General features: G+C 42.3%; 1 protein-coding gene across 11 annotated transcripts in view; it reads left to right on the forward strand.

Moving 5' to 3' along the window:
• The window catches only part of atrnl1b (attractin-like 1b), a 1,086,143-nt gene that overhangs the window by 66,311 nt on the left and 1,006,763 nt on the right, over positions 1-13,069 (forward strand). The window contains exon 1 of one of the 11 annotated variants that reach the window (XM_063072028.1): positions 11,537-12,343. The exons of the other annotated variants lie outside the window; for them this stretch is intronic. The gene's annotated coding sequence lies outside the window, so the exon portion shown is untranslated. Of the gene's footprint in view, positions 1-11,536; positions 12,344-13,069 lie in introns of those variants that run through there. 11 annotated transcript variants of the gene reach the window in all.

Here is a 13,069-nt window from a genome sequence, read left to right on the forward strand (position 1 = left end):
TTATATAAGTAAGTCAATAGCATCATAACATTTTAAGTAATGTTTGGATATTAAGCACACAGCACATATTTTCCCCGTATGAACATATAAAATCATTGCAACACACCAATATCGCTGAATCAGTGGGAGCCCTGGGTTTGTTTCCCTGCAACAAGACGGTGATGGGAGACAGCGATACTCGAAGGGGGGTTCCTTATGTCCAGTCTATTCCGCAATTTAGTTTTCGTTGCATTCATTGCAGAAAACTCCGCTTCGCAGCGATATGATGTTGGAAATGGAAGCAATGTTTTCAGTGCTTTTGTGGCTATCTCAGGATATTCAGCCTTGACTTTGATCCAGAATGCTGGCAGAGATATTATGTCAAACATACTTTTCAGCCCACCGTCATTTGCAAGCTCGAGGAGTTGATCTCCTTCCTGCACTGACATGGATGACGCGCGGGAAATGACCTCGCGTGCATTCAAGTTCAACAGTGGGCATGACAGGGAATGAGGAAAGGTGCAGCTGACTCATATTGCCAAATCATATCGTTTCCTCACGGCCCGCTAGCACATGCGTTGTGGCCCGGTGGTTGGGGACCACTGCCTTAAGAGAATAGATTAAGTGAACTTGGCCTTTTCTCCTTGGAGCGACGGTGGATGAGAGGTGACCTGATAGAGGTGTATAAGATGATGAGAGGCATTGGTCATGTGGCTAGCCAGAGACTTTTTCCCAGGGCTGAAATGGCTAACACAAGGGGGCATATTTTTAAGGTGCTTGGAAGTAGGTACAAGGGGGATGTCAGAGGCAAGTTTTTCACACAGAGAGTGGTGCGTGCGTGAAATGCACTGCCAGCAAAGGTGGTAGAGGCGGATACAACAGGGCCTTTTAAGCGACTCTTAGATAGGTGCATGGAGCTTAGAAGAATAGATGGCTATGTGGTAGGGAAATTCTAGGCTGTTTCGAGAGTAGGTTAAATGGCCAGCACACCATTGTGGGCCGAAGGGACTGTAATGTGCTGTAAATGTCTATGTTTAGGCATAGTTGTTAAGGCAGCTTGCATTGCTCTTCTTGGGCACTTGCATAATTAATGCCCTTTTGAAGTTAGTGGGAACTTCCAACTGTAGCAAAGAGAGATTGAAAATGTCTTTGAATACCCCCGCCAGTTGGTTGGCACAAGTTTTTCAGAGCCTTACCATCAGGGCCCACCTCCTTGCTAGGGTACACCCTCCTGAAATACCTTGATGTCTGCCTCAAGACAGAGATCACAGGGTCACCAGATGCTGCAGGGATCCTCATAGCTGTGGTTTTATTATTCCTATCAAAGCGAGCATAAAAGGCTCATCTGGAAGTGAAGCGTCAATGTCATTCATTATGTTGGGTTTTGCTTTGTAGGAACTAGTGGCTGGCAAACCTTGCGGGAATTGACGTGCATCTGACGACACTGCTAAACTTTCTCGGAATTGTTTCTTAGCTCTTGAAATAGCCCTCTGCAAGTCATACCTGGTTTTCCTGCACAGGCCTGGGTCACCAGAATTAAATGCCACAGATCTAGCCCTCACCAGACTACGAACCTCCTGGTTCATCCACTGATTTTGATTTGGGAATACACAGTAAGATTTCGTGGGCACCCACTCGTCCACGCAGGTATTAATGAAGTCAGTGAGAATTGTGGCATAGTTATCCAGACTTGAAAGTGGATTTCTGAATACAGTCCAGTCCACCGATTCAAAGCAGTTAGTTAACCATTTGATTACTAATTTAATTTGTTTGGCACAATATTGTGAGCCAAAAGGCCTGTTCCTGTGTAATGTTATAGTCTGCCAATGTTCTAAGGAATTTTAACATTGCTTCCGGAAAATTATGGAATGATACCTTAACCCGAGTTTGGCTTAAAGAAGCACGATCATGGCTGATGATGTCTTTGAGATGATTATTTTATTTTCAATTAAATAGTGTACACAAATACCGATATATTTACTTATGAATATATTACAGTTGTGAAGCTGTTTGTGAAGATGATCAAAGAAGAAACAATGCTAGCAAGACTCCATGACATAGGAACGGAATAAGTATTTGGCCCACTGAGTGTATTCTACGGTTTAATCATGACTTTTTTTTAAAAACCCATTCTCCTGCTTTCTACCCATTACCCTTCGTCAAGAACCTATCGATCAAAAACCTATCAATCACTCAATAACAACCACTGCAGTCCTCTGCGGCAACTAATTCCACAGATTAACTACTCTCTGGCTGAAGAAGTAGCAGCAAAACTCAACTTAAGGCTGTATTTTTTATTCCGCCCACGGATCCTCCATATCCATTCTACCTTAATCTTTAAGCCTGAAATGTCAACTGTTTATTCATTTCCATAAATGTTGCTTGACCTGCTGAGTTCCTCCAGCATTTTGTGTGTGTTCCTTTAATTATCTTGTAGGTTTCAATGGGGTTCTCCTCCCTACCCCATCCTTTTGAACTCCATTAAGTACAGGCCCAGAGACACCAAATGCTCCTGGTAAATTAGACCATTCATTTCTGGGATCTTCCACGTGAACCTCCTTTGGTCCCTCTCCAGGATCAGCACAGCCTTTTAGATACAAGGCCCAAAATTGCTTTCAATAGTCCAAATGTAAAAGTTTAGCTTTTCCATTGTTGACAATAAACGGAGAAGCGTACCCTTGAATTAGCTGAATGGCGAGGTTGATTTTCTCCAGGTGCTCCAGTTTCCTTGCGTAGTCCAAAGCTGTACTGGTTGGTAGGTTAATTGTTCATTGTAAATTGTCCTGTGATTAGGCTAGGGTTAAATCAGGGGTTGCTGAATGGTGCGGCTCAACAGGTCTATTTCGTGCTGTATCTCAAAAAAAAAGATAGATAAATAAATAAATTAAAGTAAACATTTGTATTGGGGTTGCTATCTTAAAATTCTAGTGAAAATATCTTAAGATTAATTCTCGTTTTGGATTTGCAAATTTTTCAGTAAATTACAAAGACACTTGAAGACTTTTGAGAATAGGTTTTGAAAATCTAATCAGCTGTAAAGAATCAGTCACTGCATCAGTCACTGCATCTGTCACTGCATTTTATGATGAATTGGGCAGGAACCATTTGGAACCACCTCAACTGGGTAGAGATGATGACTCGGCTGAGTTTAGTGAATGAGAACCAACATAACCAATCTTTCTGTAATAATGAAATCTGCTGGGAAAATCTTAAAAGGCAAGACTAGTTGTGAAAGCTTTTTTTTTGGAAGCTCCTGAGGTGTGCATGCTAATTGTTTACTCTGGCAGATGATGCTTAGAGAAATATTAATGAATGGGAGTGAAATTAAAAGAGAAATTGGGAATGCAAAGGTAGGGTGTGAAAATAAATATTGAGAAGTAAAACCAAAGAGAGTTATAAAGCTGTTTTGTATACACAAAAAGGACAAGAGGAAATCTAAGAAAAGGATAAAAGATCTGGGGGGACAAAAAGTTAACTTGCATGTGATGTGGAGGATGTGGCTAATATTTTTAAGAATCCTTTTAATTGGCATCATTTACCTCTATGTTTAAGTTAATTAGCTAACTATTGACTACAGGAGGAGGAAATTGGAGGTCCATGAACCAGGCCTCATCAGGGAATCAGAGGTGGAGAGGATCGAACTGGTACAGGGAAGGTATGGTAGTGTCTCTATTTTCTTAGAAGTTCGTGCAGATTTGGTACGTAACCTAAAACTTTGACAAACTTCTATAAATGCACAGTGGAGAGTATCCTGACTGGTTGCATCACAAACTGGTATGGAAACACCAGTGCCCTTGAACGGAAAAGCCTATACGAATAGTGGGTGTAGTTCAATCCATCACAAGAAAAACCCACCCCACCTTAAAGCACATCTGCAAGGTGAAACTGGTACCCATCATCAAGGACCCCCGCTATCTGGGCTATGCTCTCTTCTCACTGCTGCCATGCGAAGGAGGTACAGGAGCCTCAGGACCCACATCACCAGGTTCAGGAACAGTTATTATCCTTCAACCATCAGGCTTCAGAAACAGCATTTTTAAATTTGATTCATCTCAACACTGAACTGATTCTGCAACCTATGAACTCACTTTGAGAATCAGAATCAGTTTTAATATCAAGGACTCTACAACTCATATTCTCAGTATTATTTAGCTATTTATTTATTTTAGCCTTTATGTGGATTTTTTTCATAACTTCTATTGCATTTCTTTGAATGTAAGAAAATGAATTTCAGGGTAGTAAAGGGTGACTAATTCCTACTTTGATAATAAATTTGCTTTGAACTTTGACATTCAAGAGACATGGATGAAGGGAGGGCTAGAGTTAGAATGATCTTGGAATAGATTAATGGGTCAGCACAACATCATGGACAGATGGGCGTGCACTGTGCTGTCCTGTTATATGCTCTAAGCTCACATGATGAACTTAAGCTCCCGCCAGCAAGGTTTCCAGCTTTTAAGTGGCTATGAGCTGCTCTGTGGGCAAGGTAGGCAGGCAAAAGGAATTGGAGACTGCCATGAAGGGGATGAGTGATGGCAGTCTGGCTTGGTAGCTAATCTTTGGGAAGGTGTGACAGGCTTCATATTGGTTTGGGTGGGTAGTAAGGTGTGGCAGCAGGCAAGTGTTGTTAGTGTTCATGGACTGTGAAAGAAGGATGGCGATTAAGGGAGCTGGAGTTGGTGGGTGCTGAGGAAATGTAAATCGTGTGGTGCCAACAATGGAGCCTGTTTTTTGATTAGTTTGGACCTCACTATTGTCCCAAGACCTTACATAGTCCAGTTTGTGTGATGGTCAATTTATAATGGTTATCCAACATTAAAATAATTTGTGCACAGCAGGTCCATCTTCAGGTGGAAACAAGTACCCAGTACCCTAGGGACTTGCCTTGGAAGGAGGAAAGGGTCTGGAGCTTATTGCTTGAAAGGGTAATTGACACAGGTTTTTCCTGCAGTTCAGCTTTGCCCAGTCTTTAGAATTATTTACCCATTTTCTTTTATTCTTTGTATAGATCTCCTTGTCTGGTACTTGTTAATTTACAGTCTTTCAATTTTTCTGGTTCCTTTGCTTTACTTTGTTTTCATTGGTTCTAACCTTCACATTATTTGGGAGAATTATTATTGTTGTGCTGTTTGATGTAGAGCTGCTTGGATTCTCTCTTTGTACACTGAACCAGGAAACTACTTCTGAACATAAAGCAGCTACCAGACTGTCACTGACCCCTGATTCTCTGGAATGTGATGTGCTTGTATTATAATCTCTGGCAGTTTCTTAGCCTAATATAATACTTTTATAGTTTCCTGGTCCGTTTCACTTCCTTGCCACCATAAATCCCCTTCCACACCAGATGGTTTGAAGTCCTCTTTATTCACTTCTTGTAAGAATGCCAAATAAAACATTGTCCTCCACCACATTTCTCTGCCTGGGTGAACATTTTTATTGCTTTGAGCAACCACTCTCTTCATCACTTCCTTCCCCAGTAAATATCACTGTGGAGTCTGCATGGGTCTGAGATTGGTTTGTCTTTTTGTGGCGTGTATGAGACATTCATTGTTTCAGTTCCATCTGGTGCTTTGACTAAGGCCTTTCACCATCTGGGACATACCCTTTCTTGTTACTATCGGGCAGGAGGTACAGAAGTCTCGAGACCCACATGGCCCAAGACTCAGCAATCTAGAACAGCTTCTTCCCCTTAGCTTTCAGATTTAAAAATGGTTCATGGATACTACATTGTTCCTTTTTTTCTGTGTAATTTATTTATATCTGTAAGTTACAGTAATTTTTTGTTTTTTCACTGAATAGCTGCTGTAGAAGAGCAAATTTCATCATATTAGTCAGTGATAATAAACCTGATTCATCTGTTACATTAAATTTATTGATGTAGTGTTTTGTTTCTGTCCTGCCTACAAAAGCTCATCAAGTTTGCTTATCATCTTCACCCTTCCAACATCATCCAGTAGCCTAACCTGAGTGCTTGCTTACCTTGACTTCAACTTGTTTACCTCATCTGTTGATGGACTAATGAGCAGGACGCACAAAGAACCTGATCTTAACAATGGTTCACCCCAGTCCCTTTTTACTGATTCCATTGACAGCTGCAAGCAGTTGTTGGTTTGAGGAGATACCTGAAATTTAGTTGCTTGATGGCATAGTGGAAGGTGAGCAATCAGATTCCAATATTCACCTGGTTATTTCGTAGAATATGGAATAATGAGTACCACGTATCCAAAACTGAGGAGGAAATTGAAATATCATTTAATATTTCTATCCATTATTGTGTGAAATATTTATAGAGTGGTAGATGCTTGGAGTGGGTCACTAGAGGTAGCAGTGGAAGTAGGCATTTTGATGGAGTTTGAGGCTTTTTGACATATGTATACAAAGGAAATGGAGGGATATAGATGATAAAAAAGAAGGATATTTAGTGTAAATTGGCATCAAAATTGAAAATGGGATTGTGGGTTGAATCGCTTGCTCATCACTCTTTGGTTGTTTTCAATGTTCTATAAGGCCACCCTCAGCCTCCTGCGCTTCAGTGTCCCGTCGAGCCTCTGCTTGTACTCAAGCCTTTCATTCCCAAGAACATCCTCGTGAATCTTTTCTGCCCTTTTTCCGGTTCAGTGAGATCGTCCCTGTAGCTAGGCAACCAGAACTGCACACAATACTTCAAGTGTGGTTTTGCCATTGACGACTTCTACTTGCTTTACACCCATGACACTTTGGCATGACATCTAAAACTTTGACAAGCTTTCCAAAGATGTGTGGTGGTGAGTATATTGTCTGGCTACATCTGGTATGTAAACACCAATGCCCTTGAATGGAAAATCTTACAAAAAGTATTGGATACAGCTTAGTCCATTATGGGTAAAGCCCACCCTACCACTGAGCAAATCTACACGGAGCATTGTTACAGGAAAGCGCCACTGATTATCAATGGCTGTCACCACCTCGGCCATGCTCTCTTCTTGTTGCTGCCATCAGGAAGAAGTTACAGGAGCCTCAGGACTCACACCACCAGGTTCAAGAACAGTTCATACCCCTTAACCATCAATCAAGCTCTTGAACCACAAGGGATAATTTCATTCAACTTCACTTTCCCCATCACTGAAATGTTCCCACAACCTATGCACTCACTTTCAGGACTCTTCATCTCATGTTCTCGATATTTATTATTATTCCTTTTTTTGCATTTGGACAGTTTGTTGTCTTTTACACACGTCGGTGCCGTCTTTCATTGATTCTATTATAGTTATTATTCTATTGTGGATTTATTGAGTATGCACACAAGAAAATGTTGTATATGGTGACAAATATGTACTTTGATAATAAATTTACTTTAAAGTTTGAACTTTGAACTTTCTTCAATGAGGACATTACATCCCATCTCCTGTACTCAATGCTTAAGTGATGAAGTCCGTTACCACCCTGTGTTTCCACATTTAGACACCTACCTACCCATATCCCTAGGTTTTCCTGTTCTACAATACTGTCCAGAGTCCTGTCAATTACTGTGGCAGTTATGGAGTAATTTTACTCAACTAAGTGCAACAGTTTACACTTGTCAAATTTAAATTCCGTCTGCTATTATTTGACCCAATTCCCCAGTTGATCTGGATCCCATTGTAATTTTACTCAAGGCTACAATCCACATGAGATTTGTTTGTTAAGAAGAGGAAAATGAGCAATCAATGCTGGTTAGTTTGACATTTTATGAAGTACTTCAGTTAGATTCATTTAAACATCATTGAGCAGGGCTTACTTAGGTGTTGAACATAGAGCTGTTCAGCACAGTACAGGCCCTTTGGCCCATGATGTTGTGCTGACCTTTAGCCTATGTACATCAAGGTCAATCTACCCCTTTCCTCTTACATAACTATCTATATTTTTTTTTATCCATGTGCCTATCTTAAATGTTCCTAATGGTACAATGGTTCAATTGAATAATGCATACAATATACAACCTGAAATACTTGCTCTTCACAGACATCCACAAAACAGAAAAAACCCAAAGAATGAATGACAGAAAACATTAGAACCCCAAAGCCCCCCCTGCACTCTCACACACAAGCATCAGCAAAAAGCATCAACCTTCCCCCTTCCCCCACTTGCTCCAGCTAAAGCATCAACCATCAACCTCTCACCACCCATTATGCAAGCAATAGCAAAGCCCCTCGAGACCATGATCTAGGGTCCATCAAAAATTACCGACCATCCCAACACTTCTATATTTCAGACAGGTTCTCTCTCTCACTAGTGGAAGAAGAAAGAGCTATCGCTCCTTCCATAACAAGAGGGGAGATCAGAATCAAAATCAGGTTTAATAGCACTGGCATATGTCGTGAAATTTGTTAACTTTGTGGCGGCAACACAATGCAGTACATGATAATATAGAAAAAAATAGTTAAATAAGTAGTGCAAAGGCAGAAATAAAAAAATGTAGCAAGGTAGTCATCATGGGTTCAATATCCATTGAGAAATCGGATGGCGGAGGGAAGGAAGCTGTTCCTGAATCACTAAGTGTGTGCCTTTGGGCTTCTGTACCACCTTTCTGATGGTAGCAATGAGAGGAGGGCATGTCCTGTGTGGTGGTGGTCCCTAGTGTTGGATGCCAACTTTCTGAAGCTCCGCTCCTTGAAAATATCTTGGATTCTACAGAGGCTAGTGCTCAAGATGGAGCTAACTAATTTTACATCTCTGCAGCTTGCTTTGATCCTGTTCAATAGCCTCCCCCACCCCCATACCAGACTGCAATGCAGCCAGTTCGAATGCTGTCCGTGGTACTCCCCCACCCCCATACCAGATCGTGATGCAGCCAGTTCGAATGCTCTCTGTGGTACATCTGTAGAAATTTGCGAGTATTTTAGGTGACATGCCAAATCTCCTCAAACTAGTGAAATATAGCCAATGTCTTGCCTTATTTATAGCTGCCTCGATATGTTCGGACCAGATTAGTCCTCAGAGATATTAATACCCAGGTACTTGAAATTGCTCACTCTCTCCACTTTGGGTCCCTCTAATGATTTGTGCTCCCTCATCTTACCCTTCCTGAAGTCCACACAGCTTTTTGGTCTTACTAATGTTGAGTACAAGGTTGTTGTTGCTGTTACACCACTCAACCAACTGGTATATCTCACTCCTTCATGTCCTCTCATCACCATCTGAGATTCTGCCAACAACAGTTGTTCCATCAGCAAATTTAAGAATGCTATTTGAGTTGTAGAGAGTGTAGAGTAGTGGTCTAAGCACATATCCCTGGGATGTGCCTGTGTTGATTGTTTCGAGGTGGAGAAGTCATTTCCAATCTGTGTAGATTATGGTCTTCCAGTGAGGAAGATGAGGATCCAGTTTCAGAGGGAGGTATAGAGGCCCAGATTCTGTAGCTTATTGATCAGGACTTTCGGAATGATGGTTTGAAATGCTGTGCCATGGTCAATAAACAGCATCCTGACATAGGTATTTGTATTGTCCAGGTTTTCCAAGGCTACATTCAGAGTCTGTGAGATTGTGTCTGCCATAGATCTACTGTGGTGACAGGCAAATTGCAGTGGGTCCAGGTCCTGACTGAGGCAGGAGTTAATTTTAGCCATGACCAACCTCACAAAGCACTTCATCACTGTATATGTGAATGCTACTAGACGACTGTCGTTAAAGCAGCTTGCACTGTTCTTCCTGGGGAGGTGGGAACTTCTCACTGTAGCAGGGAGAAAACATCTCTGAACACCCCCAGCAGTTAGTTGGCACAAGTTTTCAAAAGTTCAATTTAATGTCAGAGAAACGTGTACAATATACATCCCGAAATGCCTTTTCTTCGCAAAACATCCACGAAAATAGAGAAGTGCCCCAAGAATGAACAACAATTAAATGTGAGAACCCCAAAGTCCCCCCAGCTCCCCACTATTGCGTGTAAGCAGTGGCAAGCAACAATCTCCACGCCCCCCCCCCGGCAAAACAAAAAGCGCACCTGCTACCAGGCACAAGCATGCAGCTAAGCAATAGGAAAGACACAGACCTTGGCGTGACCCCAAAGACTATCGCAATTCATCTGGCATTCAGCAACCCAAAGGTTCTCTCCTTAATAAGGGAGAAGGAGGTGTCCCCCATTTTCACAGCGAGCGGGAGACATAACAACTACCCGTTGGTTTATGATGTTAATAAGTCAGTTTTGTCGCTGCTTATGAGCTTTGTGCCCAAAGATCTCGGGTCTTTGGGCCCACAGCGAAAGATTTTCCAGCCTCCCTGACGACACACGAGTCTCCTGCTGTGACACCAACCTTGAACCGCCCGTCTCCAGAGCCCCGAAACCTTAGGCTTCCAAACACTAGGCCACCTCTCAGGCCTAACCCTTGGTGTACTGAACATCGGCTGGTCCTAAAACCCCGAGAACGGGTCCCGTTCCCGTAAAGAACCGAAGTCAGCATGTAATTCCAGGTCAGGGTCTTCAAAAGAACCCTGAAAGGGAAAAATAAAGATATTAAAGATGGAAATAGAGCTGTTTCCGAAAATGCAAGCAAAGGAGTTGCCGTTTAGCGCCATCTTAATTCCGCCTACGCCTCTGTTTTCAGAGCCTTACCAGCGAAGATTCACCCTTCTGAAAGACAGCCTGATGTTGGCCTCCAGGGCAGAGATCACAAGGTCACTGGGTACTGCAGAGATCCTCATAGTTGTGGTTCTATTCTCCCTTTCAAAGTGAGCATAAAGGTGTTGAGCTGATCAGAGAGTAAAGCATCAATGTTATTCATGATGTTGGGTTTTGCTTTGTAGGAAGTAGTGGCCTGCAAATCCTACCAGAGTTGACATGCATCCGATGTCACCTCCAACCTTGCTCGGAGTTATCTCTTCGCTCTTGAACTAGCCCTCCGCAAGTCATATGTGGCTTTCTTGTACATACCTTGGTCACCAGACTTGAATGCCACAGATCTAGCCCTTAGCAGACTATGAATCTGCTGGTTCCTCCATGGCTTTTGATGGCTACGTACAGTAGATTTTCGTAGGCACACACTCATCCACATAGGATTTAATGAAGTCAATGACAGATGTTGCATACTCATACTCATTTAGACTCGAAGATGAACCCCTGGGTACAGTCCAAATCACTGATGTAAAGCAGTCCTGTAAGTGCTCCTGCTCCTGTCTTGTCCATAAGACCATAAGATATAGGAGCCGAATTAGGCCATCAAGTCCGCTCTGCTATTTCATCATGGCTGATCCAATTTTCCTCTCAGCCCCAATCGCCTGCCTTCTCCCCATATTCCTTCATACCGTGACCACTCATCTTGGGTCTCACTACCAGTGCTCCAGTCTTCAGTCTCTGCCTGTAATCAGGGAGAAGTAGTACAGCCAGGTGATCAGACATTTCAAAATGTGGGCGTAGCATCACTCTTGGTGGTGGTGTAACATTGGTCCAGTCTGTTGGTTCCTCTGGTGGTACTACAAGTGATTTGGTGTGAAGCATGGTGGAAGGAGCATCATGGTTTGGTGCTACTTTGCTGCCTCAGGGTCTGGACAACTTGCAATTGTTGAGGGAACAATGAATTCAAAATTGTATCAAGACATTTTACAGGAGAATGTCAGAGTAGCGGTCTGTCTCCTGAAGCTGAATAGAAGTTGGATGATGCAACGAGACAATGATCCGAAACACAAGAATAAATCAACAACAGAGTGGTTTAAAAAGAAGAAAGTTCTTGGAATGGCCAAGTCAAAGTTCAGACCTTAACCCAATTAAGATGTTGTGGCATGACCTGAAGAGGGCTGTTCATGCAATTTATCCCAGAAATATTGACGAATGGTCTAAAATTCTTCCTTGCTGTTGTGTAAGTCTGATCAGCAGCGACAGGAAATGCTTGCTGGAGGTTGTTGTTGCTAAAGAAAGTCCTACCACTTATTAACTACAAAGGTTCACATACTTTTTCCAGCCTGGACTGTGAATGATTAAACAAGTGTTCAATAAAGACATGAAAAGTACAATTATTTGTGTGTTACTAGCTTAGGCAGATTGTGTTTGTCTATTATTGTGACTTAGATGAAGATCAGACCATATTTTATGATTAATTAATGCAGAAAAAGAGGTAATTGAAAAGGGTTCACAAACTTTTTCTTGCAACTGTACACCGATAATAAAATGATCAACCAAATCTGCAGTGGCAGGTAAAATGGATGGCACTTTAATGTGTGGTGTTCCAGGTCTGTTGAACAGAACTGGGACAGCACCACCATGTTTGTACAGCATGAGGAGTTGATCATGAACCATACTCTACTGCAACTGGCTTTAAGAGACTCAACAATCCTATCTTGGTGGTGTGCTATGAACTCATCTGTCTGAATCGCTATGTCTGGAAGGCGTTAATCAAGATTCCGTGAAAAGAAAGACGTAAGTGGTCCTAGTGTCCCTCTGACATAGCATCCTAGCTTTGAGATTTTCAATTTTATTTGCCAGAAACTATACGTTTGCCAGCAAGATAGTTGCTATTGGGAGTTGCAGGTCTCTTTTTCTTAAATGCACCTTGAGCCCAGCACAACACCATCTCTTTCTCCGCTATCTCAAAGGGGCAGGCTGCTGGCCAGAATTTGATCTATTTCCGTCAATCTTAGACCATAAGGTATAGGAGCAGAAGTAGGCCATTTGGCCCATTGAGTCTGCTGCGCCATTCAGTCATGGGTTGATCCAATTCTTCCAGTCATCCCCACTCCCCTGCTTTCGCCCATACCCGTTGATGCCCTGGCTAATCAAGAACCTATCTATCTCTACCTTAAATATACCCAATGACTTGGCCTCCACAGCCGCTCGTGGAAACAAATTCCACAGATTTACCACCTTCCGACTAAAGTACAAACTTTGTAATTTCTCCGCATCTCAGTTCTAAGAGCATGGTGTTCAATCCTGAAGTCGTGCCCGCTTGTCCTAGAATCCCCTACTGTGGGAAATAACTTTGCTATATCTAATCTGTTTAGGCCTTTTCACATTCGGAATGTTTCTATGAGATCCCCCCTCATTCTCCTGAACATCAGGGAATACAGCCCAAGAGCTGCCAGACATTTCTTATATGGCAACCCTTTCATTCCTGGAATCATTCTCGTGAATCTTCTCTGAACCCTC

Source organism: Mobula hypostoma, chromosome 19 (genome assembly GCF_963921235.1).
Source record: "Mobula hypostoma chromosome 19, sMobHyp1.1, whole genome shotgun sequence".
NCBI lineage: Eukaryota > Metazoa > Chordata > Chondrichthyes > Myliobatiformes > Myliobatidae > Mobula > Mobula hypostoma.